The sequence below is a fragment of the Triticum aestivum genome, chromosome 3A (genome assembly GCF_018294505.1).
Source record: "Triticum aestivum cultivar Chinese Spring chromosome 3A, IWGSC CS RefSeq v2.1, whole genome shotgun sequence".
NCBI classification, from domain to species: Eukaryota; Viridiplantae; Streptophyta; class Magnoliopsida; order Poales; family Poaceae; genus Triticum; species Triticum aestivum.
In genome coordinates, this window is record NC_057800.1 from 209892969 (window position 1) to 209899960 (window position 6992).

Genomic DNA, 6992 nt, shown 5'->3' on the forward strand with positions numbered 1-6992 from the left:
ACATAAATATTTCTTTTAGGTATCAACTGCAGGCAAGTGAACCAACATTCACTCAACAGGCAAATGGTACATCAGAGTACTAACAAAAAACCCAGTCAAAACAAAATCAAGAGGCATAATACCAGCTTAGGACTATACTAGGGGTCTAGCTAAATCTGCAGATCACCTTGCATATCATCAATAGTTAGGCACCCGATCAGAGCGGCAAGATGGCTAGCAACCAGCTGCAAGTGTAAGCAACAGGCACGACAGCTAGCAACTAGCTGCAAGTGCAAGCAACAGAAGTAACACGTGCAATGGCTGGTTCACAACAACAAAGGAAATATTGAATCAGGTTTTGACAGCAAACCAGCATCCCACATAAATCAAAACGCCAATTTCAAACAGACATAAACTAAGTTTACAAGATGGTAAATCTAACATAATACTTCTTCGACAAAAGTGTATCTATTTCCAATTGCAAAAACTATGCAAACATATAAAAGCCCGCTAAAAGAACACATTGCTTCATCCATCAGTTTAGAACAATCCTTCTAATCTTCACTTGCAAAATTTCCTGAAAAAGAAGATTTACTGAAGCGCACGAGAAAAAGTTCATAACAAATCAAAAAGAATCAAGTTAAAATCAATGCATATAGGGATACTTAGGCCTTGTACAATGCAGGTGCTTAGGCGGACGCTTCAACCAAAAAAACGGGTTGTTTTTCAAGATCGCTGAGCACAGGTGCATAAGAGGAGGGACGAAAGCAAAGTCTTGCTTCTGGTGCTAGCCGGTGCTTGACCTTCAGTAAAACCGTAGTAAGCCTTGCTCTGCGTTAATTAAAGTAGTTTAAGCACCTGTAGGAAGCACTCACCATTGCGGGGCAAAAATATTTTAAGATGCCACGCTACTCTCGCTCTTTGAGATTACTTCAGGACAGTAAGGGTGAAGTACTAACAGTTATCACAATCCACAATGGCAGCATCAACAGAAAATAGGACGAGAAACTGAAAAGCAATAAAGAAAAAAAAATGGGTTTATATGTTGAGTGGAAGACCTCATTCCTTCGAATTTTCTGAAGGGTGTAAGCTCAGCCAACAATCTGCAAGAACATAAAATGGTTATTAATGTCCTGCAAACTCAGCTTTGACTTTAGCTAAAACTACAGTGTATATATAATCATGAAAATGTTGCTCGAACAGAGAAATACCTTTATATGATGTACAATCACTGTTCTTCATCGATCAAAGCATTATCATTAGCACCGACAATTGTTCCCTCAATATCGGATCTTACCCAATGTTGATATTTCCTTTTCTTTTTAAACATATCCGTGAGGTGAGAAACATGGAATGGCTCAGCTTCTACGTCTCGTGTGCATTCATCAGTTCCAGTGTCACATCTATCTCTAGGTAGTTTATTCTGCATCACCACTGACCAACCTGGGTTCAGTTCGTCTTCTAGGTAAAACACTTGATCGGCTCCTATTCCAAACCTCATGTTCCGGGAGTTTGATGCGATGTGTTTATACTTGGAATCAATGGCCTTCCAAGCCTCTGAATCAGCTAAATGATGCAATGCTCCATCCTTTGTGCGTTCTTGGTCATGCCATCTTAAAGCTGTAGCTGTATCTTTATGCATGAAAAGCCTCTTAAGCCTTGGCTTAATTGGAAAGTACCGTAACACCTTCCTTGGGATTGCCTTCCTTCTTTCCTTCTTATAGTCAAAGTAGTTTTATCTGGTATGTTCTTCCACCTTGAAGTTCCACACACTGAACAAAAATCATCACTGCTTTCTCTTTTCGATAAAGCTGGCAGTTATTTTCACAAGAATGATTCTCACATAACTAAGCCCAAGCTTTCCAACGATCTTCTTCGCGTCAGAAAATGTACTAGGTAAGTTCTTACCATTAGAATTGCTTTCTGCAGAACTGCTAGCAAATCATTTAAAGATTTATTGCTCCACTTGTTAGTGGCTTTTATGTGGAAGAGAATAACAACAAGAGAAAGTATGGATAGTTCACAGCCTGGCCATAAAGGTTGATCTGCATCTCTCAAAAGGTCATAGAAAGATTGGGATTCAGGGTCTGGTCCTGGTTTAGATGGATTTTGGGTTTCAGGTTCTATCATTGGAGGTCCACAGAAAACATCTTCCACTAACTGACGCATATTAGATTTTGTTCCTTCAAACTGTGATCGTGACCTTTTGTTACTTCTCATGTGTGTTGGAGTTTCACCTTGTTTGTTAGCAGAGATGAATGATGTTGTTTCCCCATGGCAACCCCAAACAATATATCCAAGTGATCATACACGTCCTCCCGCTTCTGTAACGATCCATTGACACATATGACGCATGGGCCAAGGATCTTGGCATCAGAACTTTTCCCGATGTATGCAAAGTCAAGAAAACCGGCTACACCAGCCAAGTATTCCTCACTTGGTCTAGGAGAAAGCAATAGCTCCTTTATAGATTATAAATCCATCGATACACTGTAACAAAAAGAAATGTAGTTACTGCACTGAGTGACAAGGACAAAAGTAACATAAACATGTCTTCCTATAATTCCTTAAACAGACATGGTCTTTATTGCAACAATAGAAGATAGATGGGTCGGATGGTCTAGCAGTAGTAGTTTACTTCTACAAGGGTCCTATTTAGAACTTAAAAGAGAAGCACATCAGCAAGCCATGAAGCTGCCACTCTCAAACCTGTTCTGGCTCCAGTTACAAGGGTCTCAAGACGTTGAAGAAGCCGGTTCAATGTCCAGTTTTTTAAGCCATATTACTAATAAACACTCCAATCAATAGATAAACAAATTGTAATAAAATACTACAAAGTAACCAGCAACTACAAATATACTAGCAATTAGCAAGCACAGGATCCAGATGTATGCAACTAGCAAAGAGCAGCTCCAATCGGACAATCAAGACAATGTGAACAGCAGCAGCATTTATCATATACACTAATAATCTCTAGTTCCTTTCCCTAATATCTCTAATTCTAGTAGTTCACAAACTTCACAAGTTGACATATGACATAAAGATGCTTTTGTAGAATAGTAGGATTGGTAAATAGAGAGAAGAAGAGAGAGTTCATATTACCAGCGTCCTGGTCAGGACTAGAGGGAGGCGACCGCCGGTCGTCCTGTCTGGAGTGTGGAGAGGAGGGAGGAAACCAGAGGGACGGCTGGAGACCAGGCGGCGGCGATGGCGTCCCCTGGACGGCTGGGGTTGCTGGACCAGCACGCAGTAGCGCTGGCGCGTTCGTACGGGGAGGCCCCAGCCCGCCGGTCCTGGGCTCCTGGTGGAGCAGGGCGGCGTCGCCGCACCGGGGAAGGGCGGCGGCGGAAGGGGCAGTTGCGCCCAATGTTGGAAGCGGCGGCAGCGGCGGAAGGGGGATAGTTGATGGATTTCCACCGATTCGGGACAAACCCTACCTTATTCACATGAAAAAAAAATATGCGACCACTTAAAATGATGGGCTTTTCTGAAGACACCGATTGAACGGCTTTTACAAGAACACCTGATTCAACCGTCTTTTTTTTCGATTGCGTGGATAGTCGATGGAGCTAACCAACTACCAAGATCATCCATTCTGATTTTTCTCAGTCCAACCGCCAGTTCGGGTCCTTAAAAAAAACTATTATCTCTATTCCTAATGGACGAGTTGGTTGAATAGTCCCGGTTTATTTTCGTCCGGTTTATTTTCGTCTCACCTCTCACCACCCCTCCCATGCTAAAACTGAATCGCGTCTGATACTCCTTCCATTTATTCGTAATGTATTTATGTGAAAAAATCAATTATGATTAATCTCTAATCAACCTCTGAAAAATCAAATCTAAATTAATCAACTATACCATAAGTTACTCAATCACATTAATTAATATTTCCATACGTCTCAAAAATTACTTTAATTAACGTTTCCATACCTTGCCCAAAATATTAATTAATGTGATTGAGGAACTTATGGTATAGTTGATTAATTTAGATTTGATTTTTCAGAGGTTGATTAGAGATTCTTCGATACACATGTAAAAAGGGAAGAAAAAAAGGAAAACAAACCAGGAAAAGGAAACATATGCATGGACGTCAATCCCCTTCATCTCCCGCTCTCTTTCCTTTCCTAGGATGTAGCCGCTGATTTTCTCCCTTGCTCATGTTCTCCTTAAAGAGATGGACATTGAGAGGCAACGAGCATGGTAGGCCTCAGATCGCGGATCCTCCTGACCTTGCAGTCCTTCTCCGATGTCGTCCCTGCATAATCCAACGCCCTCCTCCTCCCAGTGCCGCACCTGCGTCATTGGAGGTTGTGTGCGAGCTGGCCGCCGTCCCCGAGTATCTTCAACAGGTTGTCTGCTGCTCCCAGATAACACAATTCGTGGAAGAGTTACAGAGAAGTGAGGGTTTGGGAGAACCAGCGTCGCGCCGTCGCCGATCTGCTGGATGACATGCACCACGGCCATGCCATCAAGCCACCATCACCGCTCCTTCCAGTAGGCAATGAGGTTTGGTTGAGGGCAGGAGTAACAGTTGTGCGTGCTTGCTTGTTGTTATTCTCGAGGTGGATAGGTCATGCCTGAGCCCTCCTCCACGCATGGCACAGCTTCCTCCGATCTTGCCCGTCCTCGAATCCATGCTGGCAGGTGATGCTACTTCCTTACCTCAACGAGTCAAAACTGAAGGCATCCACTTCTTGTGGTAAGAACCGATCTCATGTACTGCCACTTTTTATAAGTTTCTTGATGCAAATCATAGCAAGAATATTGTGTTCTTCCTATTTGTTTGATTAGTTCCAAAACAGAAGCAATTCTATCGTGACAATTTCAAATGTTTCTTGTAGAAATTTAGCATAGTACTAAAGCAACTGAATTATCATTTTATCACAACCGCGTGCCAATTCTGAAATAAAAGCAATGGTGAATTTTTTTGTTAAACTGTAATCGATAAAACACCATTTTGTATATTATTCAACTATTGGGTATGCTAATCTTTGGGTTCATTGGATGTGAATAATGGACCTGGTATGATTGGTGCTTGTACAATTACGTAATAGGAGTAGCAGCATTATACATCTTTTGAGTTACAGTATGTTTACCAGTGGGAATTGCGGCTATGGATGTTTCACAATTGTGTGTACTGCAGGTGTACGTGGATTAGGAGAACAGTGTGAGCCAATGGATTTTTCCATGTCTTCCTCTACGGCAAGCCCTTGAGTGTATTTTATTTATATCTCAAGAACATGACAGTTTCAAGAATATATACGAGTCAGCTATCTTGTGCCCTTTTGTCCATTTTTACTTAAATACTATGAGGCGACTACTTATTGTTATTCTTGCCATTGAAGATCTAGGTAAAAAGAAAATTAACTCCGCCTATGTTGTCTCAACATAGCCGGTCCCAAGCCCGGGTAAAGGAGGAGGGTTGTGATAGGCTTGGCGAGCCAACGTAAAAACTCAGCCACTCTTATGGAGATGAAACCCAAAAGATTTTCGTTGGGGCGTAACCCTCTCAGCGACGCGCCACATCGGAACCCGGGTGTGGTGGAAAATGGGCAAGGGCCGGGCCGTCACCCTCCAAGTGGCGCGCCGTATCTTGATCCGGATACGGTGGCAAGTGAGCGAGGATCGGGTCATTGCATCCTTAGTGGCGCGCTACATCGGCGCCCGGATGTAGTGGAAAATGAGCAAGGGTCTTCGCATTTGACTCGACGAGTGCGAAGGGTAAGGAAGCTAGCCGAGCCTAGGAGGATTCGCTTAGGTAGCTGGAACGTAGGGTCTCTGACAGGGAAGCTTCGGGAGCTAGTTGATGCAGCAGTGAGGAGAGGTGTTGATATCCTTTGCGTCCAAGAAACCAAATGGAGAGGACAGAAGGCGAAGGAGGTGGAGGATACCGGCTTCAAGCTGTGGTACACGGGGACGGCTGCAAACAGAAATGGCGTAGGCATCTTGATCAACAAGAGCCTCAAGTATGGAGTGGTAGACGTCAGGAGACGTGGGGACCGGATTATCCTGGTCAAGCTGGTAGCTGAGGACTTGGTTCTCAATGTTATCAGCGCATATGCCCCGCAAGTAGGCCACAATGAGAACACCAAGAGGGAGTTCTAGGAAGGCTTGGAAGACATGGTTAGGAGTGTACCGATTGGTGAGAAGCTCTTCATAGGAGGAGACCTCAATGGCCACGTGGGTACATCTAACACAGGTTTTGAAGGGGCGCATGGGGGCTTTGGCTATGGCATCAGGAATCAAGAAGGAGAAGATGTCTTAAGCTTTGCTCTAGCCTACAACATGATTGTAGCTAACACCCTCTTTAGAAAGAGAGAATCACATCTGGTGACTTTTAGTAGTGGCCAACACTCTAGCCAGATTGATTTCATCCTCTCGAGAAGAGAAGATAGGCGTGCGTGCCTAGACTGTAAGGTGATACCTGGGGAGAGTGTTGTACCCCAGCATAAGCTGGTGGTTGCTGACTTCCGCTTTCGGATTCGTGTCCAGCGGGATAAGCGTGCCAAGGTCGCTAAAACGAAGTGGTGGAAGCTCAAGGGGGAGGTAGCTCAGGTGTTCAAGGAGAGGGTATTTAAGGAGGGCCCTTGGGAGGAAGGAGGGGATGCGGACAATGTGTGGATGAAGATGGCGACTTGCATTCGTAAGGTGGCCTCGGAGGAGTTTGGAGTGTCCAGGGGAAGGAGAAGCGAAGATAAGGATACCTGGTGGTGGAATGATGATGTCCAGAAGGCGCTTAAAGAGAAGAAAGATTGCTTCAGACGCCTATACCTGGATAGGAGTGCAGACAACATAGAGAAGTACAAGATGGAGAAGAAGGCCGCAAAGCGAGCTGTTGGTGAAGCAAGGGGTCGGGCATATGAGGACCTCTACCAACGGTTAGGCACGAAGGAAGGTGAAAGGGACATCTATAAGATGGCTAAGATCCGGGAGAGGAAGACGAGGGATATTGGCCAAGTCAAATGCATCAAGGACGGAGCAGGCCAATTCTTGGTGAAGGACGAAGAGATTAA

At 44.2% G+C, this 6992-nt stretch overlaps 1 long non-coding RNA gene across 1 annotated transcript; it reads right to left on the reverse strand.

Moving 5' to 3' along the window:
* Positions 1 to 306: 306 nt before the first annotated feature.
* Positions 307 to 3417, reverse strand: LOC123058250 (uncharacterized). The gene is made up of 3 exons (XR_006427104.1): positions 3082 to 3417; positions 1191 to 2469; positions 307 to 1082 (listed from the first exon to the last, which is right to left on the reverse strand). It is a non-coding gene; the product is annotated as an uncharacterized lncRNA (long non-coding RNA).
* Between the last annotated feature and the right edge of the window lie 3575 nt (positions 3418 to 6992).